Source organism: Bemisia tabaci, chromosome 10 (assembly GCF_918797505.1).
Source record: "Bemisia tabaci chromosome 10, PGI_BMITA_v3".
NCBI classification, from domain to species: Eukaryota; Metazoa; Arthropoda; class Insecta; order Hemiptera; family Aleyrodidae; genus Bemisia; species Bemisia tabaci.
In genome coordinates this window covers 37,529,945-37,546,281 of record NC_092802.1, presented here as the reverse complement: position 1 = coordinate 37,546,281, position 16,337 = coordinate 37,529,945, and the positions used below count along the sequence as shown (strand labels likewise).

Below are 16,337 nucleotides of genomic sequence, written 5' to 3'. Positions count from 1 at the left end.
GCTTCGTTATGCTTAAATGCCTCATATTCGAGGTTGTAGTTTCAGATTGATTCGAAAAAATCACGAACAGTCACGTGATCTCTTCATTTTAGTGACGTATTACTGTGCTATTTTGTGATTGGTTCATTTTCTCGGCGCAGCATCGTCAAGCGTCAGCTGTTTGCGGCTCTGGGTTGAAGGTTTAAGGTTATGTCAGAGAGAATAGAAAGTTAGAGGCCCGACTCGATGCTAGGTAATTGAAACAGATGCGCTCGCAGCGCGCTCGCTGGCAACGTACGCAACTACTATTTTCTATTGTTTTCCAGAGACTAGCGGCGGGTATGTTGCTGCCGGACCACCTTCACGTAGGCAATTTGTTATACATCGAAATTTGAAAGATACTTCAAGTGAAGTTAGGTAGAGAATGTTGGTCTTTGTGGTAAGATGTTTAAAAGGAAAATAAACACTGGAGTAAACACAGTTGGACTGTATTTTGCAATTTGGAACTATGATATCTGGCTCTTCTGGAAAAACACATACACAACAAACAAAAACACAACACATGCGTTGTTCTTAAACCGGGTCAGAATTTATAGTACGAAATTGCAAAATGCAGTCCAGTTGCTCTGATGAAAATTCATGCACTGACATGTGCGATGAATTTCGATGGTCAAAGTCGGGAAATAAATATCTCGGTTGCAAAGCTTCAACATTTCTGTTGTGATTTATATTCCAAGGAAACTCGAATGAACATTACCTATTTTTTGACACTCTTTCAGAATATGATGTAGAGGATGAAAAAAATCTGTTACCATTTCAAGAAATTACCTCAAAAAATGAAGAAAAGACAAGAAAACTGCATCGGAACAAATCGGCAAACAAGTTTCCCATTTTTCACAATCGATGCGCTCGTTCCAAAACAGCTGACATTATCTATTTGTACCACGAAAAACCTGTGAAACATACTGCCTGAACCCCGACCTGACGGGTAGATATTTTATTTTTCGAATCTATACTAATACGTCATACGCACTCTTACAAGGCACATGGGCACAGGTGCATTGCGGTATCGAGAAATAGAGCAACTGTTATCCTCCTTTATAAAGGAGACAAGTTGACATGGAGACAAATGCACGCTCTGCCGTGAAATTTTTCTCATACGTCAAACTGTGCGGAAACCTCATGTTCAGTTTCCCCAGGGTCGATTTGAAGTATCATTACTCTAACCTCTCCGACTCTCTTGATTTTCATCCGGACGAATTTCGATCAAACGCAGCTATGTGCATTACGACATGAGCCCTGAGACCCATAAGAATTTATGTAATACATTGCCGTGCTGAGAAAGAACGTCGTATGAACATTCGAGAGTTGCCAAATTTCTTCCGATAAAATGTTTATTTTTCAGGAAAATGATGAATATTTTTCCTTGAAATTTGCAAACACTTTAGATCAAATTACAAACAAAATTATCCGAGACATTGGCAAAAAAATATTCAAAAAACTTCCTGAAAATTAGTGATTTGCCAGAGGGAACTTGGCAACGCCTGAAGGCTCATACGGCGTTTCTTCCTTAGCTCGGCAGTACAGGGCTCACGTCATAATGCACATTAATCCGTTTGACAGAAATACATCCATTTTTCGTCACGAATGGCCTACGACAGCATTTCAAAACCAAAATGACTTTTTAAAGGATTCGATTTAGTTACATAAAGGGGTTTTGAGGATCTTCCAAATCTTGAAGTACGAATGAAATCGTAAGTGCAATCGCATGCAAATCACGATGAGCGTATCCAAATTTTTTTATTTTGTTCTGTAAAAAAGAATTTATGTGGTTCGTATGACGCATTTTTAAAATTTCCGCGGCTACGGTCACCATTTTTTTCATTGTCAAATTGCCAGGTGCAAGTTTGCTAATAGTTGCATCCACGGGTTGCATATTTACCATCGGTGCTGCACACTAGTCCACATTGTCAGTGCAAGGAAAGCCAGTGCGCCTTCCATTATTACCTATGCAACACGGGCATCCATCAAGTACGAATAGTTGTATCAGTGCGCCTTCAATTATTACACTATGCAACTCGGGCATCCATCAAGTATGAATAGTTGTATCAGTGCGCCTTCCATAATTACCTATGCATGATAAAATAAAACGGTGTCGATTCGATCCACATAAAGCGATCGAAAAATAAAAACGTGAACTGTTCGACTTGATTCAATCAACACAGATTCGATTCACAACCCCAAATAGATCGACAAACCCGTGGATCAACCGAGAAACCCGTGAGTCTACCGATAAATTCGTAAATTGATCGACAAGTCCATGAATCGATCGACAAACCCGCAGATCGATCGAATCACGTCGATTGGTTCACCTCAATAATTTTTGACACCGACACCGGTTTTTTAATCATTTGCCTATCGAATAGGTGTCGATCGGCTCCATATACCCACCGTACTTACTCGCTCTCTGTGTATTCGAAAACGCTAAAAGCTAAAAATTACTGAATGCTCATTTTGGACAACCTGATTTCCTAGGATGCTCAGGATGTAACAATAGCACATGATCAAAGAGAGGAAAGGATGAGTAAGTAGGATGAGTTTAAGGAGGGTATTTTGGCCCTAACTTTGGTCGAAAATTAAAACAGCTTAGAATAATGTCATGTATGGTCAAATCGACTCTTAATCATCTATCCTGTGAGAACTCGTCCTTATTTGAGGTGTTTTTGAAAGTTTTTTGCCTGATTTACAATCGCAAAGTAGTGAAGTCTTGCAGTTTTCTCGAATAATTGCTCATTTTCGGTCCTAAATTAGTTTGTATATGTATGAGCGCAAGTGACAACCACTTTCTCCTTTAAATATGTTGTAACGGGTGTACTATAAAGATTGACATATTGTAATATGAAAGTGGGAGTCGCTTGCGCTCATACATAAACAAACTAATTTAGGACCGAAAATGAGCATTTATTCGAGAAAACTGCGAAACTTCACTACTTTGCGCTGGTAAATCAGGCTAAAACCTTTCAAAAACACCTCAAATAAGGACGAGTTTTTACAGGGTAGATGATTAAGAGTCGATTCGACCATACATGCCATTATTTTAAGCTGTTTCAATTTTCGACCGAAGTTAGGGCCGAAATACCCTCCTTAATGGGACACATCTTTCCGAAACATATATCAAGCACTGGAACAAAAAACACATTGGATCTAGAGTCCAGACTCTTGAAAATATCGACAAGAAAAAATACTCTTGATTCAATCGGATTTTTGCTTAAATCAAGAACCAAGCCTCTTAATTTAAGCGGATTTCCTTTTGATTTGAGCAAAAATCTGATTGAATGAAGAGTATTTTTTCTTGTCAATGTTTTCAAGAGTCTGGACTCTAGATCCAATGTGTTTTTTTCCCCAGTGTTTATCAAGTGTTACTTTGGTGACAGGGCATCACGGATCTGCGAGTGATTTTCGTTGGAGATAGGTGATTTTGTAGTATAAGTCGAGCTAGGTCGCCTTGCCAGGAATAACAGGGGAAAAGCGCGGACGTGCGAGGGTTTGCGTTAGAGATACGCGGTTTTCGCTTTAAGGGGGTGGCGGGGCGGGGGTGTTTATAAATAAACGGTGAAATTGGCGGACGAGCGGCAACAATAAAATAGGTGAGCGGTAGTGGCGTCGCGTGCTTTGCGATGCATCGAATGATTTGCTATTCGAAGCTATAGAAAAGGGTCGATAAAAAGGGTGTCAACTAAATAATCGATTATTTACCGCAGCTTCAAATGGGGAAATATCGATAATCGATCATTCACGCCTCGCCACTGGGACCTGAGCCGTTCGTTACACTTTGCGGCATACTTCGTCGCCTTTCTGACGTATGGGCGTAACTGAATTTCCACGTGAGCCCTGTTCTCCGTATGGCTCTGTGGTTTCCGCGGCTCAAGTGAAAGGAGAGATGCGTTGTTATTTCAGAAAGACGACTTTTCAGGCTTCGGTCGCGTTCTCGACCGCGGGACGAGAGCCATGAGCCGGGAAGCTCCGAGAGAGATCGTCTCATGCGAGTTTCAACCATCTAGGGATTCACGTAATTTAAAGTCCGCTTCCGTGGCATGTAACTGCCTCACACAGAGAAAAAAAATTTAAATACTAACTAACATTTGAATCTTATATACTTTTTCAAAATAATCAGTCTTTTTTTAACTTAAAATAGTGCATTAAACAAATTAATCAATAAAAAACCAGATACAAGCGACCCTCCACTGGCCTCACGGCCGGCGCACAGTGGACCGAGTCAGTGTAAGATGTTGGGCAAAATTCGGAACCTTCAAAAGCTCATAACTCCGTCCATACAAAACTTTGAGGCCTAAAAAGTGGTTCTATTGGTTTTCTCGTGAAATTTTCCTTCAGAAGCACCCCTTGAAATTTAAAATGTGACTAATTTAACATCAAAATCTGCAGTTTTAGTTAGACATTTCATGTCCGACCTCTCTAATTGACCCGATCCACCGTGCGGCGACAGGAGGAAGATTTTACTTTCGAAGATTCAACACTTCCTTACGGAAAATTATGAGGGAGCAACATTCATCACTCTTTTTTCGGCTGTTGACCTGCCTACTTGGTGGATGATGAGTTTCGGCTGCCGTCATGAGCCAAACAAGTTTCCCAAACTTCGGTAAGTTCGCAAAACGGAACTGCCAACATGTTGTTAGCCATCAACCAAGTAGGTACACGGAGAAAAAAAATTGCTGATTCAACAATTCAGTTGCTATAAAAAACAGTGAGTGCAATGTTTCAACGCAGATTTTACAACAAAAAAATGCTACTTTAACCACATTGTAAACTAATTCAACCACGGGGGTGGTTAAAGTAGCATTTTTTTGTTGTAAAATCTGCGTTGAAATATTGCACTCGCTGTTTTTAGCAATGGCATTGTTGAATCAGCAATTTTTTTTTCCGTGTAGGTCAACAGTTGCACGTTAAAGTCCCGAAAGTAAAAGCTTCCACCATTCCCAAGATACTAGTGGAGGATCTCTTGTCTCTGTAGAAACGCACGAAGTCGCGTTTTTTTAGGGGAGGGGGTGGATTGGAAGTTGTTGTGAGTCCAACTGGTCGAAAATTTTCTCCTGTCAAATAATCAAAATGGAGGGGAGAAATTCTCAAGTGGCTTCTAACAACGATCCATAGCTCACTGCCTAACACTTTTGGGCAAATCATGAAATCTGATGTGGAACACTAAAAATACGTGAATTTTCGGGGATCTTGGCCTGGACCGAAGTTTTGGGCATCAGTCCCTTGTAGTATAAATACGCCCAATTCGTCGTATTCCGCACGAAGGGACGTAACTATATTTCAAAGTTGCCAGATTCTTCCGCGCTAATTTCATTCGTATCAAGAGAATTTCGAGAAATTCCGACTGAAAAGTTCATTAAATTTTCTTTTGATCTCATGCAAAAATCAGACAAGTTCTAAACGAAAATTAAACTGGTTAATTCTCACAAAAAATTTAACTGGTTGAGTCAATTTTGAAACAGTGGAATGGAGCAGTCATGTTCCTTCGTGCGAAAGACGACAAATTCTCAACAAATCTCGGATTTTGGGACTGGGCCAATTAAATCCCTATAAGTATTAAAACCTACACAAGTATTAAAACTTCCTTTCCTCGACTTCGAATTTTTGAAAGGGAAAAATTCACGACTAGTTGAATTCAGAGCCACCCTCCACTCATTTTTCCCCTGAAAAACGCGATTTGTTGAATTTCTATCAAAATCGGTCTAATTGCACGCTGAGCCCGAAATCCACCACGACGATCGAAATAGCCACAAACCCTTTCTAAAGCTCAGCGATAAGGACTCTCCCATTTTCCCGCGGGCGCAGTGGCGTGGCGTGCTTTGCGATGAATCGATTGTTATGCCATTTAAACCTATGGAAAAGGATCGATAAACAGGGTGTTCGCAGCGAACACCTTAATAATCGATTCTTTATGATAGCTTAAAATGGCATAACAAACGATACATCGCAATTCACGCCACGCCACTGCGCGGCCACACATCACGGCAGAACGGCGCGAACAAAAGGTCATAAATAAGGTTTTAGGTGGCCACCCCGGACTCTCGTTTTGTCGCACTTCCCGCAACCCCCGCCCCCCCCCCGCCCTTTAAAGAGGGAAACGCCCAAGCTCTCACACGGAGCCCCGCCGATAAAAAGACACAACTCACCCCTCAGACGAACCCCACCATCCATATATTCCTCTTCTCAGGGCTCGCGGGAAGAACGACTTAGGCGGTTTCATTTTGGAGCGCGGGCGCGGCGATAAAGTGCCAATCCACCCCGCGTCCTCATCCGCACGACCCAACCTCATTCCGATACTGATGCGAAGGGGTGGGGTGGATGTGGGGTGAGGGTGAGGGTGGAGAAGGGCGTCGGAATCATCAACCACCCTCGTAATTTCGACTCGGGGAAACCGAAAAATACCTCCAATTGTCGCTAATGCGCGCCGCTGGGCGAGGGATGGGGCGGGGGATTTCACACTCCGCGGGCGTCGCGACGCGCCGCCGGGGTGGAGGGAGGGGGTTGCGGCAGTGGGGTGGGCGCCGTTTTAAGTGCGAAACAATAAAGGGGCGCGGGGCAAGAAGTCAAGGAGCCGCCGCCGCGCCACCGGCACGAGCGTCGCTTCGAGCCGAGCCCGCGCCTCGTGCTGCCGGATTTTTTGGCGGGTTTTATCCGCTCTTTGTATCCGACGGATGACGGGCGCACCCACAATGCTGCCGTGATGGCATAAAGAGAGCGGTAAAGGCAAAAATGAAGTTTCGAGGAACCGGGCTGCGGGCTGGAAAATTTTATTGAAAGAAGCCTCCGTTCTTTTTCAAATGGACCACTAGACAAGGTACGAATTTAAGCATTCTGATACATGTTTCTTAACCAGAATTTCACGTAGAGCACGATTCGCGCAACGAAAAACTAATGAAACAAACTCCAAACGAAGGTATTTACGTTTTTATTTCACATTGGTTACGAAGAAGTTGAACTGCCCGCTCACAAGAAACTCAAAGCTCTACGTGAGTCAAACCGCGCACTACAACGGTTTCAACAAGCTTCTCAATCGAGTAATGTTCATTTCCCACCATGTGTTGTTCAAACTATAAGCAATTTGCTGCAGCTGAGCCAAAACGTCAAGATTGAGGTTGCCAGCTTTTTATATCGCAGAGACTGTCATGATAACGTTTAGCTCGCGATGTGAATCACGCAGAGCATTGAGTTTTAATGAGCGGGTGGTTTGAATTCACGCATCAAGAATCATTAAATATCTTTGGAAGGAGTTGATTTCGGTAATTTTCGTTGTGCGCGTCGTATTTTACGTGAAATTTTAGTTAAGAAACATGTATTAGAATGCTGAAATTCGTACCTTGTCTAGTGGTCCATTGCCACTGATCATCCAAAAGACTCACAGAAATCGATCGGATAATATTAAAAATCGGCCGATTTTATTTCAATAACATAAAAAGGGTATTTTTCATTTTCATGCCAGGTTATTGTTAGGCAAGACAGCCGTAAGAGCTATCTTCTGCATACTTTCGTCCTTCCGTTTTGGACACACAACAAACCAACTTTTCAGGTTAAGAAATTCGTAGACGAGGGCGGCACTTCATTTGAAAGCACTGTTCTCATTGGCTCTCTGGAGGAAAATATCACTTACTGCTGTCTTGCCTGAAACAATGTTATTTCTCGCGCACTTACGGCTTTCTCATATGTCTCGTTTTATACAATCAAGATGAATTTTGCTATTTCAGTGGTTTCATTTAAAAGAGATTAGACGAATTTTGAAGGAAACTCGATTTCGAAAATTTGACACTTGCTGCTCTCTTCGCTATCACGGCAGCAAAGTTGCTACGGCACCGTTTTAAATGAAACGAATTTTACTGATAGGTGTCCATACCGACGAGAATACAATAATGGACCACTAGACATTAGGCAAGACATGAATGAAGCATTCTATTTCATTCTATTTATGAGTCCATGCATTGTTTACCATGCATGGGGTGCGAACAAAATGCTCTAAGAAAATTGAAAGGAAAATGTTCAAGAGTTCTCCTGAACATTCGTATATCACGATGAGGCGAATTTTATTCTGAAATCCGGAACTACTTTTCCGCGCGAACCTCGCAGCTGCCATTTTATTTATATTCGAAACTTCGAATTTGGTGACTGACGAATCTCAACGTTGGTGCGTGACTTCGGCACTACCTTCGCTTCCGTGATAGCGAAGAGAGCAGTAAGTGTCAAATTTTCGAAATCGAGTTTCCTTCAAAATTCGTCTAATCTCTTTTAAATGAAACCACTGAAATAGCTAAAATAGCAAAATTCATCTTGATTGTATAAAAACGAGACATATGAGAAAGCCGTAAGTGCGCGAGAAATAACGTTGTTTCAGGCAATTGACTCGATCCACTGTGGGGTGGCCGGCCGGCACGAATCGCGCATTGGCGCCTACAAACCTAGAGGATACTTCAAGCATTGCGCAATGCGTGAAGTATCCCTCTAGGTTTGTAGGCGCCAGTGCGCGCTACGCACTTTTCGCACGGACGGAATTCGGGATTTGCTGCCGGTAGTTGGATCTTCGCAAAGGGAACGATCTACTTCTGTAGGGTGGCAGAAATAGTAGTAATACACGTTTCATTTAAAACGGTGCCGTAGCGAAGAGAGCAGCAAGTGTCAAATTTTCAAAATCGAGTTTCCTTCAAAATTCGTCTAATCTCTTTTAAATGAAACCACTGAAATAGCTGAAATAGCGAAATTCATCTTGATTGTATAAAAACGGGACATATGAGGAAGCCGTAAGTGCGCGAAAAATAATTGTGTTCATTTGAATACTGTAATATGAAATATGTTTGAAAGCGAAGAATTTGCACGATTTTGAAAACACTGTACTCGCGCCGGTTCCTTTTTGCTAAATGCGTTCCACTTGTCTATCACTTTATCGATCAGTTTCAATAATCAGACCGCAGACGCTACCAGGTTCATTTCCTCCAAACTTCATTTTCGCACTCGCTGCCCTCCCGGGTAACACAGCAGCGCGGTTTTCCCCTGTTTTTCCTGGCAAGGCAACCCATTCAAAAACCACCTATCTCCATCACAAACCCCCGGGATATCCGTCGTTTTTCCGTCGACAGGGACCGACTTGGCAAGCGTCGCGGGTTCGTGCCTCGTTCGCGGGCGGCAGCCGCGAGTCGGAACTTCCGAAGTTGTTGGCGCGTGTTGGCGGCCGAGCCGCGTTGCCGCTTCGGGCACGAAAAAGGAGCATTTTACGGGGATCCAGGGTGAAAATGGGGGTTTCGGGGGTGGGATTCGGCAACGTTGCAGTAGCGTGAGACCCGCGAGGTGCAAGTCGGCCATCGCGTCTCGTCGACACCGACGCATCGCCAACCGCCGCCGCACCTGCCCATCGTCGCCAAATGGTACAGAAAAGTCAGCTTTTTCCTTCTTGTAAAATATCCAAATTTTATCTGGAGTATCTTTATAGGGAGAGTATGGACAACTCGAAAATGTGGCACGGAAAAAAAAAATTGCTGATTCAACAATTCAATTGCTAAAAACAGTGAGTGCAATGTTTCAATGTAGATTTTACAACAAAAAAATGCTACTTTAACCACCCCTATGGTTAAATTAGTTTACAATGTGGTTAAAGTAGCATTTTTTTTGTTGTAAATTCTGCGTTGAAACATTGCACTCGCTGTTTTTAGCAATTGAATTATTGAATCAGCAATTTTTTTTCCGTGTAGGTTTGATCAGGTCATGTAGCTCCTAGGGCACAAAAAGGCAGCCAACCAATGAACTCGAATGATCCTGTGGTTCCAATTCAAATTCGAAGAATAGGTACACTGATCAAAAATTATAAAAGCACGAATAGAACTTAGATTTTGCATAAATTTTCTCAGTTTCAAAGTCTTAATCCTTAAAAACGTTTGTTTACAAGGCGCTGTCGGCCCTATGAATTAATCTTTCAAATGCATAGATTGGCAGCGGAATTTTTCTAGTGATTTCCGTTTTTCACGTTGTCGCTCTTTTGGGCCCTAAAAGCTACATGAATCGAATTGTCCATACTCTCTCTATGATGGTACTCTAATCTTATCTCGTGACTTGGCAACCTTGGTCCTACCAGCGACTAGCCGCCCGCACGCGCGCGTGGCGATGCCCGCCGATGCCAGACGAAAAAAATCGGCGGCGATGTCAAATTTCATGAAACTGTAACATTTCATGAAACTAACAAATGTATTTCAACGAACCTCGATGAAATTTCTAGGATAGGGACACATGCTTTTGACGAAATGACACAGTGCGGGGAAATTATTCCCGTAAAAAAAATGCTTCTCTTAGGGGTTGTTCAAGTATTACGTAACGCATTTGGGGGAGGGGGGGTTGAGCAAACGTTACGGTGCGTTACAAGGGGGGGGGGGGGGTCAAGCCCAGCGTTCGGTCACAAATCCGAGAGGAGGGGAAAAAAAAATTCCATACAACCATCTGTCTCTAAATTTTCGTATATACACCCATTTTCAAAATTTTCTGTAAAGACGTTAATAGCCTGTGACGCTGAATGTCTTAAAATATATTAACTAACTAACTCTATCAGTCAAGGTGAGTGCGAAAGAAGAGGGGTTAAAATTATCGTCATCCATGAGCCCAGTTAGCTTTTTTACCTCAAAAAAATCACAACCTTGGACTATTTTCCGAAAAGATCTGATGATCGATTTTAAACTTGGCCAAAAACTCATCACGGAGTCTCCCATTGCGATCTCCAACTTGATTTTTTTATGTAGATTATAACCTCATTAAGAGCTACTTCGGCCGCACCGTGTCATAAGACTAAACCAGATATCCTGTTAGCCTTCAATTGGGAGAGTATGCAACGCGCGTTCCTGAGAGTTAAAATAGTGGTATCAACATTTCCAAGCAGGTGCGCGGGCAAGTGGGTAAGTGATTTCCCGTATTTGATGCGTTTTCTACTTGGCGTTAACGAATCAGACGTTGCATAATTTCCTCTCATGTTTCATTTTTTCAAAAGGAAAACAGGTAACATTTAGCGATGAAATGTTTTGAGTGTATTGTTTTTATCCCATGGAACAATTACAAACATTTTCAACACGTAATGTTGCCTGGTTTCCATGAAAATTAAAACATGGGAGGGAATCGGATGATGTGAAGTTTGATTTTGCTGATTTTAATCTCAGTTAATAACTTAGCTTGTGAGTGAAAAATTAACGTTAATAACGTTAATTTTTCACTCACAAGCTGATTTTTGACTTTTCACACGTCTTTAGTTTGTTCGTTGTGAAAATTTGACGATGATTTCCATGGTTTACCTGCTTGATTTTAGCAATCTTATTCTTCATTCAAAAGGAAAAAGCCGTCCAAAAAAGTGCCTGATCTTGGGGCACTAAGGGTTTCGTCCAAAAATGTGGCCTTAACAACATTTTATGAAGAGACAATCCACCATCGAAAGTTTTAGCTTGAGCTTTAAGCTATTTTAGGCAATACAGAGTTACTGAGAATACATTTTCACCATTGAAAAAATGTAAATATTCTAAAATTTTTCGGTTGGAAAAAAAAAACAAATTTAGTTAATCTTGTTCCCTTTTTGAGGCGCAGTGTCAATAGCCGATGTTTCTGTACTTCAGAAAATAAAAAAGAGTCACGTTGTTTTTGCAACCGAGGAACTTCAAAGAATAAGCATTTCCCAAAGGAAAAAATGTAAACTTTGCAACACCGTATTGCAAAAACGAGGTTTAAATTCTAGTTGAAACTTTCAGTGGAGGTTGTCTCATTATGAGGTTTTGTTTAGGCTACATTGGAACAAAATCCCGAAGTTCGTCAGAAAACGGGCACGAAAAGGTCCTTTTTAAGACTGACTCTTTTTCTTCACGGCATATTCTACGATATTTCTGCTTGAATCTAGTTATTTCTTTTTGCAGTATGAGCTGAATTACACTTCGCAATAAGGAAGTTTTTTTTGCTCATTCATAAAAACATATGCCTACTTAAAGAAACTAATAAGACATGTCCATAAAAAAATACGAAACCACGTATCTCCATTTGCGACTTTGCAGACTTCCGATAATATCTCATTATTCCTGCGGAAAAACTATTTAATGTAATTTTTTGAAAGCTCCCTTGATTTTTCCTCTGTGTTAGCTGGATATTCGGTATAAATTTCAAGCCATAAAGTTGGATTCTTTTCTCCTCAAAAAATAGAACAAGAGCAGACATTTTGAAACATTGCAACGGAGATACACGGTTTCGCACTTTGACAATCGATACCTTTTTTTTTTTTTTTTTGAATTATTTCCTCTATTTTTTAAACGAGGTGGAAATAGTAAGTCCTAATTGCAAAATGAACGTATTCAAATCAAGAAGAACTATATCCATCTTGGCATGAGCCGTGCATGAGATCCATATAAAAATGCACGCATGATTGAGATCACGTCACAATGGATAGTGTTCAAATGTAGTTCGATTTTTAATCTGGAGAGCAAACGCGATTGATACGAGTGCCAGTGGCGTGGCGTAAATTGCGATGTATCGATTGTTCTGCCATTTAAACCTATAGTAAAGAATCGATTATTAAGGTGTGCTGCAACGCCCTGTTTTTCGATCCTTTTCCATAGGTTTAAATGGCATAACAATCGATGTATCGCAAAGCACGCCACGCCACTGACGAGTGCGAGTAATGTTGTGCTACTGTGCGTTAAATATTACACCTGTTCATAATTTGTCGGAGCTCTTGGATATTTGGGGTGGGGGGGGGGGGGGGGTGGTGGTTGGATAATCTGCTCCGTTCGGGACAGAAAGGGGCGAATTCGCCTGTCATCGTTTCTCGAACTACTTTTTGCGCCGTGTCGCCGTGTCGCGACCACTTATCAGCGATGTGTGATAAGGGGCGTTAATTCATTAATTCCGCGTGGAATCACTGCCAGGCATCTCTGACAGACCATTTAAAATCCGCGAGGGGAGACGCCGCGACGCGTCAGGCGTCGCTATTGTGCCCCGACGATGCCGTCGTCGTCATGAAAATACATAATTCTCTCCGTTCGTGGAAATTTGAAACCTGCAGAAACGACGAAATAGAAATACGATAAAAATAAGTACTTTTCCGAACGTAAAAAAATCCCTTTTTAAATTGGATTGCATTTTGCAAAAAGGAACCACTAGTATTGCAATGATGCCAAGATTATGCAACTTCATCTTTTGCAATAAAATTGCGGAGATCGTGCACGGAGAAAAGAGATTGGCGGCCGCAACCAGGAAAAGGGCTATGTTTACCAACCCGCCTATTTCGTTTTCGTCATAGCTACACTCCTGTTTGATCCGAACAAAGCGGGTTGGTAAGTATGGCTAACGGTGTCACGGGCGGGCGGGTTGCCTTCTCCGACTACGCGGGTTGGTAAATTTTGCCAAGTATTAAAGTTTCACTCCTTACTCGTATTGTTATGTAAGAATAAACGCCTGGTAGGCTTTATTGAATGCCTGGTTTACAGAATGAATCGAGATTGTTCCAGCTCCAATCTGGCGGCACACAAAAACTGGGGCTTGTAACAGAAGGTGTTGGAAAAAGAGCCCTTTTCCCCCAAATAAAACGATTATGCACAATTAAACTCACCGAAACCGTGAAAAATGAAAAAGATTAATCTCTCGGAGGCTAATCCAGTGTATTTTGGCGACATTATTTTTTCACCTTTGTCGGGGTTCGAACCTACAACCTACCTACTACTAGCCGAGAACCCTAAGCATTAAGCTAAAACCGAGCGATGATCATCGCGACGAAAAATCGGCATATAACTTTGATTTTGTCGAAAAACTAGAATTTCTGCAATCAACTTAGATTTTTCCGCCAAGATGTACAATATATTATGAGATCCATACCGATTTACTTGCAATTTTTTGCTTAGGCCTAAATTTCATATAATTTTGTTATTTATTAGGTAGATTTTTTAAATTTATTTTTATTTTACCTAATTAATTAATTTTTTTACTTAATACTGTACTGTTTGCTATTTTTAATTCATCTAGCTCATTTACGCAGGTACTTTATTTTCTTTGTTATTTAATTTAATCTTTAAGAACTCAATGGATAGAGCCTGATCGAATTCTGAACTAACACTTGACTTTGACTAGTTTTCACTGGAAACACCTAATTTTTCCATCTGAAGAAACATTTTCAGAAAAGAACAAGTATAACTTCTTAGTTTGTAATTAGTAATTGGAGCATGGAAACAACAAATACACATACTTATCTACATCAGTAAAATTGTTATTAGGATCTTAAGCAAGAAATGCAGAAGTCACTAGAGTGTACATAAATTTACTTACATCAGAATTAATATCTCGAATTTGATTCTCCCACCAATTCTTTTTAGAAATGCAACTTATTTCATAGTACGCATTACCTTCAAATAAGTGTATGTTGAAAGTTCCAGATTGGTCGTAAAATACAACTTAGTGCTGTCTTTGTTTACCATATTTCAAGGTAAGCAAACCTGACGTGGTGGACAATGCAACTATTCCGGGTTGGTAAATTTGAGAGCGAAGGAGTTGGGTTTCTGTGACTAGTCGGTATGTCAAGTGGTATCACGGTCCCAGTTAGGAGCACTAGATCATCATTTACCAACTCGGGTTAGCGTAGGCCGCTAACTCAATGAGTAATAGTTTCTAATTTTTCTGTTGCGTGAAACTAAATCCTGTTTTACCAACCACAAATAGTCACAGCCACTAATCTTTTTTCTCCGTGTGAAAAACTATGAAATTCTAGATGGTAATTTTTGTCTTAAATTTACAGTTTATAGCGAGTAAAATAGAAACTATCAATGGATAATCGGGTTTTTTCTCCAAGACAAAAGAAGTTGCACAATCTTAGCAACATTGCAATGCTAGTGGTTCCTTTTTGAAAAATGCAATCCAATTCATTCCTCAGTTGAAAATAGAATATTTACCTCGATCATGGCAGGTTTCAAGCACATTTTATGACCGTTAAGAAAGGTAGGCAAATCGTCGTTTTCTTTATGAAAGAACGTAACTGCATTTCAATGTTGCCGTGTTTCCCATCGCAAATTGCATTTTTTCCGGGAGGATTTTAGGCATTTCAAACAGAAATTTTCACCGATTTTACTTCTGATTCCGTGCCCAATTCAGAAAAAATGTGGACAAAAATTACACAGGTACACTCTTCTGAGAGATTACATTGTTTGAGTCAATTTTGCAACGTTGGAATGGAGTTACGTTCCTTCGTTTGGGAAACGACGAAATACGTGAAAATATGTGGTATTCTGTTCTGCCGTGCTAAGGAAGAACGCCGTATGAACATTCGAGCGTTGCCAAATTTCCTTCGATAAAATGTTAATTTTTGAGGAAAGTTATAGGTATTTTTCCTTGAAATTTTCAGGAACTTCAGATCAAATTACAAATAAAATTATCTGAGAAATTGGCAAAAAAATGTTAAAAAAATTTCCTGAAAATTAGTGATTTGCGAGAGGAAATTTGGCAACGCCTGAAAGTTCATACGGCGTTTTTCCTTCGCACGGCAGTGTTGTGGTTCTCATTTCATGCATTAGTCATAGGAAGTGCATGAGCCCTAGGTCACTCTAGATTTACATTACCTATTTCAGATGAAGCATAGCCTTCTTGAAAATACTCGACTCAATTGATAGGTACAGATAGATCGGCTCACCTTCGAGTCTTCCGTGTTCGTAAGGCCCACTTCTTATGGCAATTCCCTCCATCTCCTGTAACAATCGAATACATATTTTAGCGCCTCTAAACATCACAATGTTCTCATTAAAGGGGCTTAAAGGACACGGCGCATGATTAAAGTTTTTGAAATTTTGAGAAATACGTGTTTAAAGTTTCAAAATTGCGTGCAACCTTGTGGCGGAAAGACAGTTCAAACTCATTTTTCGATGCAAGAATCGTGTTTTACTTGAAATTCTGGTTAAGAAACATATATCAGAATCCTTAAATTCGTACCTTGTCTACTGATCCACTAACACAGAATTGACATTCATTTTCAAACTCCCTCAAAGTTAAGTTCTCCCCTCTCTTTAAAGAGATATTTTATAACTCTAGATGCACCTATTTGTTACGGCTCACACGTAATCCTACAAAATGCTCTTTTTTGTTTGCACGCGCGGGGCTGGCAGGTTCGTTACATAAATTCAAAAGAATCGGTCATGCCATGAATCGCTAATTACAGCGATTAATAAACGCTCCCATCATAAAAAGAGTTCGAGTGAATAAAGACTGATTCGATGCATTTTTCAGTGAATATGTTACCGCCAATTGCTTTATTCTAAATCTCCGCTTAGTATTAAATGAGCCGATAAAATCACCAG

The 16,337-nt window shown here is 40.8% G+C and overlaps 1 protein-coding gene across 2 annotated transcripts in view; it reads right to left on the bottom strand.

Annotated features, from left to right (window-relative positions):
- The window catches only part of LOC109040189 (protein deadpan), a 92,222-nt gene extending 76,491 nt beyond the window's left edge, over window positions 1-15,731 (bottom strand). Inside the window, exon 1 of one of the 2 annotated variants that reach the window (XM_072304991.1) lies at window positions 15,606-15,731. The gene's annotated coding sequence lies outside the window, so the exon portion shown is untranslated. Of the gene's footprint in view, window positions 1-807; window positions 939-15,605 lie in introns of those variants that run through there. The other variant, XM_072304992.1, reaches the window with a different exon arrangement.
- Window positions 15,732-16,337: the final 606 nt, after the last annotated feature.